General features: G+C 43.5%; 1 pseudogene; it reads left to right on the top strand.

Annotated features, from left to right (window-relative positions):
* LOC125165011 (cofilin-1-like) overlaps positions 1 to 18,534 on the top strand; it is a 28,999-nt pseudogene extending 10,465 nt beyond the window's left edge.
* The last annotated feature ends 1,048 nt before the right edge of the window (positions 18,535 to 19,582 follow it).

Here is a 19,582-nt window from a genome sequence, read left to right as displayed (position 1 = left end):
GAATCTCTTTATAAATCTGTAAGCCTGGGATTTACACTTGTCTCACAACTGTGATTTAATTCTTTATATCTTTATGTATATAAGTGCTGTAAGCAATATGATTGGACCTAAATCGATGCAAAATTTGGCTATGAAATATTGAGACAGTCTCAAATATTATTTTGTGATAGAACTAATGCCACAGAGGCAGATGTAACTGTTGTTTTTTCAATCTTCAAATTTTACGCTAAGAAGGCAATTGGGTAAACTACTTCCAGAATAGCGAAGTGAACTCCATGTACCCACCTGTCAGTGCAACAACCATAAATGGCAAAAAAAAATTTTTGAGAAATAAAACCACTTAAAGTGTCAAGAAATTGAGACACCTGGGTGGCTCAGTCAGTTAAGTATCCGACTTTGGCTCAGGCCGTGATCTCACAGTTGGTGAGTTCGAGCCCCTCATCGGGTTCTGTGCTGACAGCTCAGAGCCTGGAGCCTGCTTCTTTGGATTCTGTGTCTCTCTGTCTCTCTACCCCCTCCCCCAAGAATAAATAAACATAAAAAAAATTTTTTTAAAATAAAGTTTCAAGAAATTGTCCTAAGGACATGTACTAAGGAAATGAGGAAACATGTAACAGGAAAATATAGTAAATTTTAGTGAGAATAGCAAAAATCTAGGGGACTTAAGCTAGAATCTACTCCCCCCATCCACCCATCCAGTTTAGCACAAGTGGGTGTGGCCAAGAAAATGAGGCTGTCTCCCCTGAGCTCCCATTGGATGGCTATGGTGTCTCCTGGGGAGGGACATGCCACAGGCATTTCTCATACCAGCCCCAGGTCTGTATCACAGAGGCTGAGTTCCAAGCAAGTATGGCTGAGAGGACAGAGGCTTTCTTCTTCCATCAAGCCCCACTCATAGGGCAAAGGATCTACGTCAGGTGTGACAGGCTGAGACCATAGGAGCTCTGATTGCCCTCATCTCAGTTCATTCATGGGTCAGAGCATCCACACCAAGAAAGGCAAACTGTGAAGATCAGGGGCCCCTGCCCCCACCCAGCACCCTACTCCTAAAACAGGTGTCACTCACAGAGAAGCACGCCATTGTCCCTGCCTTCGGCTCTGGAGCCACAGCTCAGATTTTGCTGAGGAACAGAGGCAGGCTATAAAACAGAAGTTCTCCCCAAAAAGAACTGACTTTATTTGAAACAGAATGTGGGGAAGTAAAAGCCTAAGGACATTCTCAAAGCTAAACCATAGCCATCTAGTTTCCCAGGGAAAACCAGAGAAAGATACAACTAATAGAGCATTCCTGGGGTTCGAACAGACTTCCAAGACTGGCTTCAAAAACCTCCCCTGGAAAGAGGCCTGAATTTAGTTGAATCAGCCTGTAAAGCAGTTCAGACCCCCAAGGCACTGTCCAAAAAAAAAAAAAAAAAAAAAGATACAGTAATCAGTCTGGCAATTAGTAGAACCTAACATCTGGGTGTGATACCAATAGGGGCGGACAGCTCAACTGAGATTAGGGAAAATGAAAGGCAAAGGGAACTCTAATGGGGTGCCTGGGTGGCTCAGTTGGTTAAGCGATGAGGCGCAGATTCTCGATTTCAGCTCAGGTCATGATCTCATGGTTCGTTTCGTGAGTTTGGGCCCCAAGTCAGGCTCTGCACTGACAGCATGGAGCCTGCTTGGGATTCTTTCTCTCTTCTCCCTCTCTCTCCTCCTAAGCCCCTCAAAAATAAATAAGTAAACTTAAAAAAATGGAACTCTGATAAAACTAGTACCATCCTCACACTGCAGGGAAAGTAGACTTCCCTAAAAAAAAGTCCAGCCACGACACTAGGCAAATAAACGGACAAACAGCAACATGCCCTAGGGGTGGAGGAAGTCAATGTCCAGAGTTGCTAATAGACATTGACTAAAATTTCCAGTTTTCCACAAGAAATTTGAGACATGCAAAGAAGCAAAAAGTGTGACCCACACGCAAGGAAAAAAAAAAAAAGCAGGCAACAGAAACTGCCTGGATCCAGCTGTTATACATAACAGAGAAAGACTTGGAAACGGTCATTATAAATATCCTTGAACAGCTAAAGAAAACTGTGGTTAAAGAAGTAAAGAGGGGCACCCGACTGGCTCAGTCAGTAGAGCACACAACTCTTGATCTTGGGGTTATAATTTCAAACCCCATGTTGGGTGTAGCAATTACTTAAAAATAAAATCTTAAAAAAAAAAAAGGTAAAGGGAGGTATGAGGATAATGTCTGATCAAATAGAGAAAATAAACAGAAATCATAGGTGGCACCTGGGTGGCTTAGTTGGTTAAGCATCCAACTCTTGATTTGGGCTCAGGTCATTATCCCACAGGGTTTGTGAGACCGAGCCCTGAGTTGGGTTCTGCCCTGACAGCATGGAGCCTGTTTGGGATTCTCTCTGTCTTCCTCTTTCTCTACCCCTCCCCTGCTGGCATGCTCTCTCTCTCAAAAATAAATAAACTTCAAAAAAAAGAAATTATTTTTTAAAAAAGAAACAAATGCAGATTCTGGAGTTGAGAAGTACAATAACTTAAATGAAAAATTTATTACAGCAGTTTTGAACTGGCATACGAAAATTATCTATGAATTTGAGGATAAATCAATAGAGATTATATAATCTGAGAAACAGAAAAAAGATGATGGAAAACGAGCAGAACCTCAGAAAAATGTGGGATACCAACATACATATAATTGGAGAATCAGAAGGGGAGAAGAGAGAAAGAAGCAGAAAAACCTTCTGAAGAAATAATGACTGAAAACTTCCCATATTTGCTCTAAAAAAGAATAACCTACACATCCAAGTTCAACCAATGTTACGTAGGATAAACAGAACAAGATCCACACCTAGATACATCATGTAAAAATGTGAGAAGACTTTTTTTGAAAGAGAAAATGTCGAAGGCAAAGAGAAAAATCTCAAAAGCAGTGATTGGAAAACAACTTGTCATGTATGAAAACCCCCATAAGATTACCCACCGACTCCTTATTAGAAAAACAAGGGAATCCAGAAGGGGACATATTCAAAGAACTGTACAAAAAAAATCTGTCAACCAAATATGTAAAACCAGCAACACCACCTTACAAAAATGAAAACAAAACAAAGACACTCCTAGATAAACAAAAACCGAAAGAATCTGTTGCTAGCCAACCCACCTTACAAGAAATACTAAAGGAAGTGCCTTGGGCTGAAAGCAAGCGAAGCCTGATGGGAATTCAAACACACACATGCATATACACACAAAACAGGTAAAGGTAATTAGGTAATTGAAGATGGTGTGAATGCATGTTTCATCTCCTTTCTTCTCTTAACTGATTTAGAAAGCAATTAAAATAATGTGGGAGGGTGCACAGGCTGTCCAGGGGGTGGCGCTGTCCCTGTTGCACTGGCAGCGCCCCCCTGTGGCACATGGGGAGGGAGGGCGGGCCTTCCCAGCTGCTCACTCAGCTCCCCTTGCCTGTAGCAACCCAGCTTCCAGGAGGCAGCAGTGCTCGACCTGCGTCCCGGTGCTGCCACCACCCACAGACATCGGTGTCAGCCCTGGCCGGGCCGAGGCCGGAGACTGGTCACCTCCTCGGGGAGCCATTCCAGCAGCTCCTCTCCAGGTCCCAGCAATAAACTCCTCTGAAGCTGAGCAGCCATTCCCCACACATTCGTGGGCCCTGGGAATCAGGTAGATTGGGAGGTCACCAGCTCCAAACTGAGCTTGGTCCCTGGGCCCCCTCTGACACTCCCCCTACCCTTGGTTCTCCGGTCCTGAACTCCCACCACCTCAGAAAAGGTTCCAGGTCTGGTGGTGTCAGCCTCAAGGACAATGTCCCTGTAATGAGCACTGGGGTGGGACTAGAAGGGGCCCCCACCCCTCCTCCCCCAAGGATGTTGGCATCTGGTCTAACTCCAAAGGGCAGAAAGAAACCCACCTTGTGACCTTGGATAGGTCTCTTCTCCTTATAAGTCAAGTCATGGGCAGAGGTGGGGGCTGGTAGTGGGAGCTCTGCAGGGGTCCAAAACCCAACACCTGACACTCTTGAGACCTCTTGCCCTATACCGATGGGACTCTTCCTGCCCTGGGCTGTGGCTATCTGCCTTCCCTTATGATGAGACAGGGAGCATGCTTCAGTTTGGTCTCGTTTTCAAACTCCTTAAGGAGGGGCCCTGGGTGGCTCAGTCGGTTGATTTCAGCTCAGGTCACGATCTCACGCTTCCTTGGATTGAGTCCCAAGTTGGGGCTCTGCGCTGACAGCGCGGAGCCTGCTTTGGATTCTCTCTCCCTCTCTCTGCTCCACCTGCGTGCTCTCTCTCTCTCAAAAATAAATAAATAAACTTTAAAAAACAAAATAAAATAAAATAATAAAATAATGTGTATATAATTGCATTGTTGGGCTCATACCACATAGAAATATAATATTTGTGACAATAATATTACAAAGGAGGTGGGTGGGAGCAAAGTTATATTGGAGTAAGAAAATTACACTTGATGGTAATTTTAACCCCCAGGAACAAATGAAGAGAACCAGAAATGGTAAACAAGAAGGTTAATATAACAAACACTATAAACATATACTGCCTTCCTTCTCTTTGTTTCTTTAAAATACATAAAATTAGGGGCGCCTGGGTGGCGCAGTCGGTTAAGCGTCCGACTTCAGCCAGGTCACGATCTCGCGGTCCGTGAGTTCGAGCCCCGCGTCAGGCTCTGGGCTGATGGCTCGGAGCCTGGAGCCTGTTTCCGATTCTGCGTCTCCCTCTCTCTCTGCCCCTCCCCCGTTCATGCTCTGTCTCTCTCTGTCCCAAAAATAAATAAACGTTGAAAAAAAAAATTAAAAACAAAAAAATAAATAAATAAAATACATAAAATTATGTAAAGTATGTTATACACACACACACACACACACACACATAATAGAAGAAACCACAAAAAAAAAAAAACCTCAAAAAATACAGTGAAAAAAATCATTAAGGGAATTAAAATATTACACTGAAAAATACTCACTTAATGCACGTAAGAAGACTTTTGGTCACAATCACTAATGCATTTGGTCACTGAACAACCCAAACACCAAAAAGGTGAAAAACAGTGAGAAGATGCTTTCCAAAATTTAGTTCAAGGTACTAATACATTTAAGGATCTTTCTACAGTAGTACAAGTACAGTTCTTCAAGGGTTTGTTCTTAAGAGAACCTACTGTTTATTCACTTCTTCCTTGCCACCAGGGGGATAATATATTTATGTAAATTTCTCACAGTGACCCCACCGACTGCAGAGCTATGGAAGTGGAATTCTTGAATAGGAAGTAAATCAAACTGACTTGAGATCTGTGATGGAATAGAGTCTATGTGAACTTGTTCACACAGGATTCAGAACCTCTTCCTTGGGTACACATCACATGCCCAGGAACATGATCCAATTTTCAGGGGAGAGAAATGATCTGCATGCACTTTTATGGAAAGATCGATATGTTCAAAGGCAGGTAATGCCCTGAAGCTTAATTGTTTTTGAGAAAAGGGGGCCAGTGACTCCCTTTTAGAATGCTAAATGACCTTGGTAGGCAAGCACCTCAGTAGAGCTTTTGAACACATGAATGGAAATTACCACATTTCTCCCAGATTAGACATAACCACAATCCCTTCCTGGAGTCATCAGTAAGGAATGTGTTTAATAACCGAACCTGTGGTCTCTGGGCTCTCTGTCATTGGCAGGACAAATAAGGACAAGGATATGGACACAGCAGGGGTAAAGCAAGATACTTTGTGCCTGAATTTATTGCTCTCTTTTTCTTCATCTCTGTCTCCTCACCCTTCTTATCTATTTATAGAAAACAAAATTATTCCTTAAGTCTGGATGTAAGAGAGGAACATGTACGAATGCATGTCTTAGGCAGATAGTCATGTAAATGATTACAGAATAATAAAATCAGATGTCCAGAGTAAACGATTTCCATCACCACTAACCCATGGCAAGGCTCCCCACTCTATTTTAAGCAGCTTCCAATCTACTTGTGGTCTTTTACTTCAATTTCATTTTTATAACATGTTTCCTAGTTTATAGGGAGCTTGCCCAAATAATGAAGGCCAAAAAAAACAAAAAAACAAAAACACCTCTACTATCCTCATTTCTAAAAGCAAGATTTTATGGGAAATTTTGCCAATCAAGGAATTTTCTTTCAATGTTCACTGAAATAGCATATCAAACTGCCCTTCAGACCCATGGTAACTCCCTTTACAATTTCATAGTCCTCTTGCTAGCTTCATTTTGAAAGGTGACTTTTTTTTAGAGACTGGAGAAAATCTGACTACTCGGGTTTTCAAGTAAAAGTACCAAGAATAATGAAAAATTGAGTGGATGTAGGAAGCATTTGAGAGATTTGATTGGAGAAATCATTGATCAGTCTTTGCCTATCTCCTTATTATCACTCAGTGGTCTCATTCTTCTGTGTGTGTCAGTTTTATTTTATCTATGAATGGAGATAAACATTTTTACTTATCCATTCTTGGCATATGTTATGCTTTCTTTAGATTCATGTCTTTCATCTGTTCTGGAAAATTCTCTAATCATTGTTTCTTTGAATATTCTCTTTACTCCCTTTTATCTCTTTACCCCTTCAGGAAATATGTGAGAATGACTCACTCTATTCACCATGTGTCTTTCTGTTTTGTTTTGAATAAAGGCACAATTCTTTATTAAAGTGGGTTTATTTAATTTATTAAAGTAAATTACTTTTTAATGCCTCATTAACAGAATTTAGAAATGACCAATTACAAATCAAGTAGCTTGGTGGCCATAATAAATCATTATGCTTTACAATTTCCTAATTTTTTTAAGTTTATTTATTTTTTAAAATAATCTCTACACGTGGGGCCCAAACTCACAATCCTGAGGTCAAGAGTTGCACACTCCTCTGATCGAGCCAGACAGGTGCCCTACCACTTTCTAATTTTTAAGTAGACTTTGTTGTGGAATAATTTGCATAAAATAAAATCTATATTTGAGGTGGAAATATTTAAATATTTCAGCGGACGTGGATGAATTCTGAATTCATCTATGTAACCAATGCCCCATTTAAGATACAGAAGATCTCCCCAGAAACTTCCGTCCTTTACATTCAGTCAACACTCTACCACCACACCTCATTCAACCACTGATCTGACTTATCAATAGAGATTTGTTTTGTCTGTTCTAGAATTCTTTTTTTTTTTTATGTTTATTTATTTTTGAGAGAGAGAGAAAGAGTGAGCACAAGCGAGGAAGGGGCAGAGAGAGAGGGAGCCAGAGGGTCCGAAGCAGGCTCTATGTTGTCAGCATAGCGCCCAATGCGGGGGCTCAAGATCACACCCTGAGCCCAAGTTAGATCCTCAACCTACTGAGCCACCCAGGTGCCCCTGATCTAGAATTGTATCATACGAACAGAATCATGCACTTGTCCCTCTTTTGTGTCCAGTTCCTTTGTCCAGAATAATGTCTGGGAGATTCATTCATACTGTTGCATGAATCAGTATTTTGGTTTTTTATAGCTGAATAATATTCCATTGTATGCATACATCACAATCTCTTTATCCACATCATTTCATACACATAAGGTAATCTAAATTGTCACATTATGAAAGTGTATCTATTTGATAGAAGATATGATATACAAAAATTGGGGCGGGTGGCACCTGGCTGGCTCAGTCAGTGAAGCATGCACCTCTTGATCTCGTAGTTATAAATTCAAGCTCCAGGTAGGGCGCGGAGATTACTTTAAGAAGTGAAATCTTAAAAAGATATCCTTTGGGGTGCCTGGGTGGCTTAGTTGGTCGAGCGTCTGACTTCGGCTCAGGTCATGATCTCCCGGTCTGTGGGTTCAAGCCCCGCGTCGGGCTCTGTGCTGACAGCTCAGAGCCTGGAGCCTGCTTCCGATCCTGTGTCTCCCTCTCTCTCTGCCCCTCCCCCACTCTCACTTTGTCTTACTCTGTCTCTCAAAAATAAATAAATGTAAAAATCACATAATAATGCGAATTACAATATATAAAAAAAAAAAAGATATACTTTGATCACCTCTCATTGGCTTCTCTCACTCCCTCCTCCAGTCCATTCTTATTGCCAAGATAACCTTCACCATGACGATCTTCTACTGAACTTTGCCCTAGTCCACTGCTGAAAGTAATCCTTTCGCTGCCTAGTTTTACTTCAGATGATACACCTCTTTCTGCTTTGTATTATGGTCGCATAGGTACCAACCTAATTTCAACGCCTAGACTCTAGGCTGCTTGAGGTCAGGAAGCAACCGAGATCTATCTTGGCTTGTGCACAGCACTTAGCAAACGGCTGGCTTGCGGGCCATGCTGGGCCAATGGCTGCCGAGTACATGAATGAGTTCCTCCATTCAAAATTAGCTTCCGTGGTTTCCCATTTTATGGCTGGCTTGCTCAAAATCTTCCACAACTAGCTCCAAGCTAGCTTTCCGGCTGCGTGCTCATGCTTTTTCCTTTCCAATACCTCTTGTCCAGTTAAACTAGTCTGCTTGCTGACTTCTGTGCCTTTATCTGTGCTGTTTTTCCTGTTTGGTGGAAAACGCACGTGCACCCGGTCACCCGCGCACACACACACCTCTCTCGTCATTGTCCCGTGACTCCCAAACACGAGTTAGAATCCCAAGGTTTCTGTTTCCAGGGGAACCTTCCACCATCCACACACCTCTGCCAGCAGACCATACGAGTAAGCAGTTGCAGATGGTGCCCAGTAGGGGGAGGTGTACCCATAATCTCCTGTTAGGTCCAGGGTTTTTTTCTGTAGCCCTGGAGATTTTAAAGAAGCCATATGTTTACAGAAACCTCCCACGGAATCAAGACGCAAACAATTCAGACGTCTCTTCCCTCAAATCACACACAAGCTACGAGTAACCCTCGCTAACCAAAGCACAGTAATTTAGGCCCTAGTAACAGACAAAACCATTTTGACCATTTTTAATCTCTATGATTTAAAACACAAGCAGCTCATTTTTTAAAATTTTTTTTATGTTTATTTATTTTTGAGGGAGAGAGACAAGCAAGAGGGGGAGGGGCAGAGAGAGAGGGAGACACAGAATCCGAAGCAGGCTCCAGGCTCTGAACTATCAGCACAGAGCCCATCGTGGGGCTCGAACCCAAACCCGCCAATCGCGAGGTCACGACCTGAGCCCAAGTCGGACACTTAACCGACTGAGCCACCCAGGTGCCCCACGACCAGTGCATTTTTTAAAGTCACGTCGGAAGGACCTCATTCCATTTGCACCTCCATTTAAAAAAAATTAGTGCGGTGTACTTACAGACTGAGTGTGGAATCTGTGTTGTCGAATCAGAAACCAGTAATGCACCGTTGAATGTCTTGCCTTTCGTAAGTTAAAGTTTTATTAGTTAAAATGAGAAAAGTAAATTCTGTACTGCCCACTTCCCCCCCCCCCCCCATCTCCACCCACTTCTTCCCTCCATTTAGATTTTTAAAATATGTTTTGTGACTGCTTACCAAATGGCAGGGTTTTTTTTTTTTTAAGTATTTGATTGAAGATACCACGGGATTCGGCTTGACTCAAGTGTTAATCATTGATCTACTGGTCGCAAACCAGAAGTGAACAGTCATGAAATACACAAACCATGACGCATCACAGGGATAGCCTCGCCCATTCTCACACCAGGACAGATGGATCTCCTAGGGAATTAACATAGTTCAGTGTTTCGTCAGTTTATAAATTAACAAAGCTGGAAGAGACCGTTGTATTTCATAGATGAGAAAAGTAAGATCAAAGTGACTTTTTCAAGAGACCACAGCCAGTTAGTGAAAAAAGAGAGGCTAGAATCCAACCCTTTGGACCTGTTTCCTGTAGGATGCTGCTCATCTATAAACACCATTTACTGTTCCTCTTGCAGTGTCAGCAAGAGATGATATCTTAAAAGGATCTTTTTTGTGTCCAGGCCCTTTCAAGATATGCTAACAAGGCAATGCAAACACCAGGTTGGTTTGAATAACGCCTAAGGAGGTGGCCAGGCTTTGGGCTTCCCAAGGCCATCACATGGGCACCTTTTAAAAAGTGCTTTGAGGACATCATCAAGAAAGAAAGCAAAACCCATCCATGGTGGCTGTTGTGTGCCAGCCCATATCCTATACGTGTCTCCTGGAATCATTGATCGGGTCAGGGAAGAGCTAGGACACGTTATTATATTTGGAAGTTATTTGTCTTTTGAATCTAAGGATGATGCCTACAGTTCACATGACATCAGAGGTAGGATTTGAATGCTAAAAGCTGTGTTAAAATGATGGTACTTAATAGTAATGGCACTTGAAGCTTAAAACACCTTTCAGGGTGGATCTCAAAGTACTTGGCAAATATTCATCACATTTCAACACGGTATTATGCTGAAGGAGCATCGTGTAATTTCCTTTTTATAAGTCAGAGAAGAGAAAGGTAATTGCCTTTTAAAATCTGTTTTGGTGTTAGCCCTGACATTTTTATTTTTAACTATGCCTAATTTTGCAAATCACCTACAGACCTCTTGGAAATAAGTTCATCTAAGTTCTAGTTCAATAAATAAAGTGATTGACTTCATTAGGATCAGAACTTGAAAGTCCTGTGCTCCTCCAGAGGAAATGCTAACTTTTCTGGGTTTTGTGATACAAAATTCATACCAAAAACCCTCTAAAGCATCATCTGAAATTCCAGGGGTGGAATGTGTGACGAAATACAGCAACTTAAAAAAAAATTACAGAAGCTAAAATTCTTCCCTGAGCTATCGTTATTAAAAATTAATCCAGGAATTCAGGTTTGGGGATAAAGTAGGAGGATGGGTAGGAGGGAATTAGAAAGGGAGGAGAAGCAGACAAAGACTGTTTAAATATTTATGATTTTTCTTTGAAATCAGAGAAAGATTCCCTACTTTCAAAACTTGAAGTGTCATGATAATTGAGTGCTTCAGATATTTTCTGTTATATCTGATGGGTTGGGTTTTTTTTTTTTTTTTTAAAGTTTATTTTACTTACTTTGAGAGAGAGAGAAAACGGAAGAGGCAGTGACAGAGAGAGACAGAGAATCCCAAGCAATCTGCCCTGACGGTGCAAAGCCCGACACGGGCCTTGAACTCAGAAACTGTGAGATCATGACCTGAGCTGAAATCAAGAGCTGGACACTTAATGGATTGAGCCACCCAAGTGTCCTATATCTGATGGGTTTTGACTTCAAAGGAACTTCAAGGGCAAAGTATCAGCCAACAAAAGGCTTTCACTGCAGTCCCCCAAAACATGCAGCCTCATCACAGATGGCTCAGCACATTGCTCAAAAGAGTGGGACACCCTAGGGACGATGTCTCCACTCTAAAATGGTCAGTGAGGGGCGCCTGGGTGGCGCAGTCGGTTAAGCGTCCGACTTCAGCCAGGTCACGATCTCGCGGTCCGTGAGTTCGAGCCCCGCGTCGGGCTCTGGGCTGATGGCTCAGAGCCTGGAGCCTGTTTCCGATACTGTGTCTCCCTCTCTCTCTGCCCCTCCCCCGTTCATGCTCTGTCTCTCTCTGTCCCAAAAATAAATAAACGTTGAAAAAAAAAATAAAAAAAATAAAAATAAAAATAAAATAAAATGGTCAGTGAGATAGAAATGGAACTTGTTGGACAGAGCCCCTGGAAAAGTTTCTGAAAGAGAACTGACTCAGCTAGAAGGGTGCTTTTTTACTATTCCCCCTGTGTCTCCTTCTTCCTGCCTGGAATTGGGACATGACAGCTGGAGTTCCAGCAGCCATTTTGTCTCTCAAGGTAGACACCCTGAGGGTGGTGGAGGAAAGACAAAAGGAGCCTACATATCTGCTGATGATGTAGATGTCACACACCCCAAACTGCCTTGGGATTTCTTTTACATAACAGAGAGTCTCTTACTTAAGTTTTTAATTATTTATCCATTAATAGAGGTAGCTCAATGACTTTTAGAGTTTAAGAACTTTATTTTCTCTCTTTTTTTTTAAAGCAAGCTCTACACCCTACGTGGGGCTTAAACTTATGACCTCAAGATCAAGAGTCACATGCTCTTCCAACTGAGCCAGGCCAGGCATCCTGAATTTTATTTTCTCTCCAAAACTGCTTTTGTTTCTTGAAGAAGTATGGTCAATACTTAGAATAGGTCCACTATAGAATAGGTCCATTAAAGCCTCCATGTCCCATAACTCCAGAGGGCACCATATACCTTGTGGCCTAGTAGACACCTTTCACCCAGACCACAGTGTGTATGGGGTCCAGTGACCCCTTGGTCCTAGCTTCTCCTGCTTTCACAGGATTTCCTGCTTTCCTCTTGATCTTCTTGGGGTTACATCCTCAGAGAGATAAGTGAAAAGGTGACCATAGACTCAAATATTGACCACACAATTATCAATACAATCAGTGGTTTTATAATCTTATGGGAAATAATTTAAGCCTTATTTCTCAAACTAGAAAGCCATGGATGACTTTGGCAGGTAAATAAATATCATGAACCATCTATCATCCTTCTTTCCATGGCAGAAACAGGAAGGAAGGAAGGAAGGAAGGAAATTACCATGTTGAAAGGAAAAGAAAGCATACTATTGATCATTTAACAAGAGCTATAAGAAAACTATTCCCCAACAGAAAAGAAAGATAATGGTAATAATAACTAATAATATTTATTGGGACATGGCTTACTCCGTGTCAGTCACTACTCCACATCATTTACATGCATTAGTTCATTTGATCTTGTGAAATAATCATCATCACCATCATCATCATCATCACCATCATCATGCTTACTTTACAGATGAAGAAACTGAGGCACAGAAAACTGAAGTGAGTTGCCCAAAGTCTCACAGTTGGTAAGCTGGGTTCACAAACAATGAATTACCACACGATACTGCCCCCGGTAGTTTAAAACTGTTGGCACTGTATCACCATAAACACTGATACTAGACAGCAGGCTCTACCAGGGAAGAGGTGTTTTTGTTTTGCTCACTGCTCTGTGCCCAGTGCCTACAACACTGCGTGGCATGTACTTAGCCCTCAAGTAATTAGTGAGTGAAGGAAGGAAGGACTGACTGAATGAATGTGGAGAACTCAACAGACCCCTGGTGGGGGACGTGTATGATTATGAGTTAAGAATTGCTTCTCGGGGTTGCTATGAAGCACTTCCAAGCAGAAGCCCATTCGTGATAAAGCTTCATGGGATACACCACCTTCAGATACTAATAACTCGTTAGCATCCAACCATCTGTAGGAAATTGTAATGATACCTTCTGGGAAAGGCTCATTGAGTGTAAAGTATCTTCATTTACGCCTTTTTGTTTAATCCTCATAACACCCTGTAGGATTTGTTTCCACTTAGGTGACAAAGCTGGAGCTTGAGGTGAGAGCCAGAATCCAGTCTCCTGTCCTGTTACTCACCCCACACCCTGGGCATTTATCCTGCAGTGTCTTGCCCTTGTGGGGTCAGATGTCACCTGACCACTCACATTCCACTGCCCCATTCCCTTCATGACCATGGGCCTGCATTTATGGCTGTCCTTGGCCCACGGCATAACCCCCAATCTTAGTGTTTAGGGTATCTATTGTTGAGTAACAAACTACTCCAAAATATAACAGCTTAAATAACAATCTATTGTTATCTCTCATGGTTCTGTGAGTTGACCGGGCTCAGCCATGTGGTTCTTGCCTAAATCTCCCATGTGACTGCAGCCTGATATCACGGCAGCTAGGAATGCAGTCACCTGAAGACTGAACAGGATGGGCTGGTCATCCTGTAAGATCCCATCATGGTGTAGAATAGCCCCCAGCAATGATGGCCCCGATGGGGCTGTTGACTTATGTGAGCCTCCCTCTGTGACTTGAGCTTCTCACGGTTTGGTGGCTGGGTTTCCAGAGGAGCATTCCAGGACTGACTGTTTCAAAGGGTAGGAAGCCGAAGCTGCCAGACCAGTGAAGGCTTTGCTCAGAATTGTGGTGACATTATTTCCACGGTATCCTATTGATGAAAGCAGCCATGGGGCCCACCCAGATTCCAGGGTGTGGAGACATCAAGTGCCCCTCCTCCTGGGGAGCGGGAAGGTCACTTTGCTGAAAAGCATGTGCAATGAGAGATGTTGTTGCAGCCATTTTTGGAAAATATGATCCACAGCACTCCGCTTTGTCATTAACCTGCAATGAGGCCATCCAGCTGCAGATAAATTTCCATTTCCACACTGTTGTTCTGTGTTTAATTGGGCACAGAGTAATATTCAATTTATTTTTTTAATTGTTGCCAAGGTTACATTCAGGGCCTCAACTGTTATGACTTCATGCCCTTTTAAACCTCCTAAGGCTATCCTAATTCAAACACATATTTAGGCCCAATGATAAGAGTCCTCATGGGGCCCTGGGCATGGGGGAAGCCGACACTGTTTGATTTACGTTTATGGCAGTCCCACAGACCCCTGTGTTCCCAGCTTCTCAAGAAGGATCAGGCAAGAACATGTCAGGTAGATGAGTTCAAATCCATTGCAATAACAACACTCTTTTTTATGAAGTTCACCATCAACTTGTCTTTCAAATCTTATTGTCCAATATTTGCCACCAACGCCCATGTCCCAATCAAACTGGACTTGTCACCTTATGCTTCTCAGCCTTGTCTGTTCTGCATCGCCACCTCTGCTCCCCTCCATCCCAGCTCGGATGCCATTCCCATATCCCCGTTTACTGAAACATTACTTCTTTCGTGGCAAATGCAAGCACTACTTCCTTTAGCGTAGCTTTCCTGATTTCCCTGCCAAATGTGTGTAACCCTGCTCTCCTTTGAACCTCCCTAACTCTTGTCTTGTCTACTTGGAGTCACAGTCCTGTTTGGGCCTGTCTAATTCCCTCCCATTTCCTTTGCATCCGTTCCCTGCACAACTTAGCACAACACCTCCCACATCACAGGTGTTTCTGTGTTGACATGTGTTGCATTGGATTGAACCTCCAGGAATGTCATTCTCATTAGACTGTCATGGCCTCTGATGGCCTAGACCTCTCAAAGAGCTCACTCACCTTCAGGGATATGTGTTCAGGCACATCCATTCATTCATCCACTCATTAATCCCACAAATATTGACTGGGCATAATCCCCATGCTAAAACAAAATAATGTTTGTTTGTTTATGTTTAATGCTTATTTTGAGACAGAGAGAGTGACAGAAAGAGAGCAAGTGGGGTGAGGGGCAGAGAGAGAGGAGAGAGAGAATCCAAAGCAGGCTCCATGCTGTCAGCACAGAGTCCGACACAGGACTCGATCCCGTGAACCATGAGATCGTGACCTGAGCCAAAACCAAGAGTTAGTTGCTTAACCGACTGAACCACCCAGAACCTCCAAACAAAATGATGCTTTAATATAACTCTGGATTTATATTAAATCACCCCATGTCTACAAGCAAAGTTATCTACCAAAGGAAACAGCATCACATGTCACTTGTTTACCCCCATTTCAGCTCTTTGAAGAGCTAGACCAAGGGCTGTCCATGAAGATCTGACTATAGCTTCTGCAGGAGGATCCTGGTTTCCATCACCTTCTTAGTATGTCCTCAACAGCCAGAACTGAGCCTGGCTCCCAAATGTTGCCTCTTCTGATAGTGCTCACAGCTGTGGACACTTCCTTGCTGACCCTTCCTGATTCTGGTTGTGCTTCATCCACCCGGGCTGGGGTGCCCTGTCCATGCCCTCCATGCTGCTCCTAACCCGTTCTACTCCCCAGGTTGGTCTTGGCTTTCTCACAGGTTGGTCATGGAAGACAGTCAGAAACGTCCAATACAAGGTGGGATTGAGTCTTCAAATGAACAAATGTTGACTTATTAGCCACTCAGTGTCTCCGATCCCTCAAGAGAAAATGGGGATAATAACCCCTATTTGAATGAAATAATGCACTCACACATTAAGAGCGTTCCTGGTACATAGAAAGTAGCCCATAATGGTTAAGCCTTCTTGTTGTTGAATCATTGTTGCCTTGGGTCATGTTTCTCAGAAGCAGACTTGTGGGTCAAGGAAGGATCTGATTTTAGGCAAAGTTGCAAAGAGGGGGCAGCTTTAGCCTAATCCTGCAGGCGAATCAGGAGTGTGGGGGCCCATCGTCAAGGGCACGGGGCTTCCTGGGGGAAGGAATTCCCTGGCTGCTGACTCTCTTCATTGACAGGCAAATCAGCAGCCCAAGGGAAGTCCTCCAAGAAGAGCAGCAGGTGTGGGCCTTGAGAAACAAAGAACACATTGGGCCATGAGGAGCAAGCAGGAATACAGAGCTATGGGAAGCTGGGTGAGTCTGGCTGGGTGCAGCATAGCTGTCTTCTGCAAAACATTTCTTGTCATTCTTATCTTTATTGGCCTTTCCATTTTACACTCGCTATTTCTGTCCTTCATTCTAGCTCCTCCTACAACCTTCAGCCTGTTCATTCACTCATCAAATATTTACCGCGTCCTGCTGTGTGCAGAGCACCCAGCAAGGACCTGGGAATCTATTGCTAACTACATAGGCAAAAATCCATGGAAATACCCAGTGGTAGCAAATTTTACCACCGTGAAAAGTAGATCTGACTCTAGAAATCACCAAAAGTCAGAGAATGATTCTGATAGCATGATAGCAATTTTTACCTAAAGTAAGTTGCAATTATAAGTTAATAATACTAATTTTTCTCTTAAGCCTCTACCGATCTTTCCCAGACAATAACGTTCACAGGACTTTTAAATTTTATACATTGTTTTTAAGTTACGTAGGAACATAATCACACAGTCAAAAACTTGGAAAATAGAAAAAAGTAAGTTAATCACCCACGTATAATTCCACTGGCTTAATAGAAGTACTGTTAGCATTTGGGGAGATGTTCTTCCTGTCTTTTTCTTTGTGTCTACTTTTTTAAAAAAATAAACTCTAGGGGCGCCTGGGTGGCTCAGTCGGTTAAGCGCCCGACTTCGACTCAGGTCACGATCTTGCGGTCTGTGAGTTCAAGCCCCGCGTCGGGCTCTGGGCTGATGGCTCAGAGCCTGGAGCCAGCTTCCGATTCTGTGTCTCCCTCTCTCTCTGCCCCTCCCCCATTCATGCTCTGTCTCTCTCTGTCTCAAAAATAAATAAACAAACAAACAAACAAAAAAAAAAACTCTATCCCTGAGGCACCTGGGTGGCTCAGTCAGTTAAGCATCCAACTTCGGCTCAGGTCATGATCTCACGGTCCGTGAGTTAGAGCCCTGCATCAGGCTCTGTGCTGACAGCTCAGAGCCTGGAGCCTGCTTCAGATTCTGTGTCTCCCTCTCTTTTTCAAAAATAAATACACAGGGGCGCCTGGGTGGCTCAGTCGTTTGAGCGTCCAACTTCAGCTCAAGTCATGATCTTGTAGTCTGTGAGTTCGAGCCCTGCGTCGGGCTCTGTCCTGACAGCTCAGAGCCTGGAGCCTGCTTCTGATTCTGTGTCTGCCCCTCCCCTGCTCATGCTCTGTCTCTCTCTGTCTCAAAAATAAAATAAAAATGTAAAAAAAATTTTTTTAATAAATACACATAAAAAAATAAAAAATAAATAAACTCTGTCCCCAACATGGGGCTTGAACTCATGACCCCCAAGATCAAGAGTTACATGCTCTACTGACTGAGCCAGCCAGGTGGCCTCTACTTTACTTATTTATAAATTTATAATCATTATTGTATATTCATATATTCCTCCTCACTTCATACTTTACCATAAGCACAGTCCCAGAGTCTATATAAATAATATTGTAACGATCCCATAATGTGCTATTCTTTCCTTATTCATTCCCTGTTACTAGTTGTTTGGGTTCTTTGTGTTGTTTTCATTCTTGAGCATTGAATCAAATAATTTGAAAAGCAGTTCCAAAGGAGGAGCTTCAACTACGTGTGAAGCAGCAAAACCATAATCAAAATGAGTTCACAGGGGCGCCTGGGTGGCTCAGTCAGTTAAGCATCCCTCTTGATTTGGACTCAGGTCATGACCTCATGGTTCATGAGATCAAGTCCCACCTCTGGCTCTATGCTGTAGCGCGGAGCCTGCTTGAGATTCTCTCTCTCTCTCTCTCTCTCTCTCTCTCTCTCTCCTTCTCTGCCCCTCCCCCTGTCAAAATAAATAAATAAAAACATCAAAAAAAAAAAAACGAAAAAGAAAAGAAAAGAAGAGAAGAGAAGAGAAAACGCATTCACAGATTCCCGGGGAATGCTTCTGAAGGCTCACTCGGATTTCAATGTACGAGGTTTATCACGTGGGTTAAAAAATAAAAACTTACCTTGCAGTTTCATATTTCACATGCTTCAGGAGCTCTTAATACATTTGCAGGAGGCCCCCAGAAGAGGAATTCTTGGAATTTGATTTTTATCTCCATCTGACTGCATCGGATTCTATCTCTTCCATCTCCCTGCAAGTCCTCTGTGACTCCTAGAGGATGGGGGAGGGAGAGGCATCCTGCGATGTGCCGGTGTTGTTCCTGCCAAGGCCCCAGCTGACCTCGGAAGGGCCCTCGCTGCAGTTTTCCCGGAAGGACCCCAGGTCTAGCTGTCACCGGTTTTTCAGAAGGCTCTTCAAGGCCACAGACATCTGTTAGACATGACCCAAGACAAAGACAGCTGGGAAAACCCACAAGGAAGGAAATCCCACTGTGAAAGGAGCTGCCTCTGAGGTCCTCTGAGAGCCAGAGTTAACCATTGTTCAGTTACAAAAGGCTCAAGTTGAAAGCTGCTGCTGATTCCGGGGTCAGTCTCTTGGCCCGTGGCGGAGTTCTAGTGGGGAGGGACACAGAAGCGCCTTGTCCCCAGGAGTGGCTGCCAATGGCTGACGGAGCAGCTGAGGGACTGTTGCCAGGGCTCTGTCTAGAGAGGGCCTGGCCCCTGAGGAGACCACACGACAGGCCCGGACAATGGGCCATTAGCTCTCTGTGGCTTGTCCCTCCCGGCGTTGGCATTTACCCCACGTCCCACACTCTCACGTCTAGAGTTTCCTGCAAACTGTAGTAAATTGTAGCGAAAACTTTCCAGCAGCCACCTGCAAACACTCCCCGGGCTGGACAATAACTAAAAAGTCTGGCTTCTTTTATCCACACCACCCCCGCCCCACCACACCGAAATGCCTAGAAAAAGGAGAACGAGTGTAAGAAAGTATAGGAACTGTTCATAATTGGGTGCGCGCTTTCCTGGCTGGACACCGTGTCAGTGCCTTTGGCAGATATTTGACATCAATATGCAGAGCACGCTGGATGAAGAGAACAGGCAAGTGGTAGAGAGAAATGGGCAATGTGGGAGCATTAGAAAAGAAAAATAATCTCCAAGCTCCTGTCTACAGCTTTCTCTTAACAGTGTCTACAGCTCTCTCTTAACAGTGTCTACAGCTCATCAGAAACCTTCACGTGACAGGTGGGATGGTCCCTGAAGTGGGCCACTGGGCCAAAGGGTCAGGCCTGGATGTTGGCAGGGATGGGGGTCCAGTTAGTGCTCTCCAGGATTAAAACTGGGAATGACCTCATACTAGATGGGCTCAGCCTGATGCTTTTTATTTTTACTCAGGGCTGGGGTAAGGGGGGAGGGTTCCTAAAACAAACAAACAAACAAACAAACAAACAGCTCCTAAGAAGAGGCAAGGGAAATTGGGTTAAGACA

This window comes from Prionailurus viverrinus, chromosome A1, assembly GCF_022837055.1.
Source record: "Prionailurus viverrinus isolate Anna chromosome A1, UM_Priviv_1.0, whole genome shotgun sequence".
In the NCBI taxonomy this organism is placed as follows: domain Eukaryota; kingdom Metazoa; phylum Chordata; class Mammalia; order Carnivora; family Felidae; genus Prionailurus; species Prionailurus viverrinus.
Note: the sequence above shows the minus strand (reverse complement) of the source record. Positions and strands in the feature narration are given on the sequence as shown.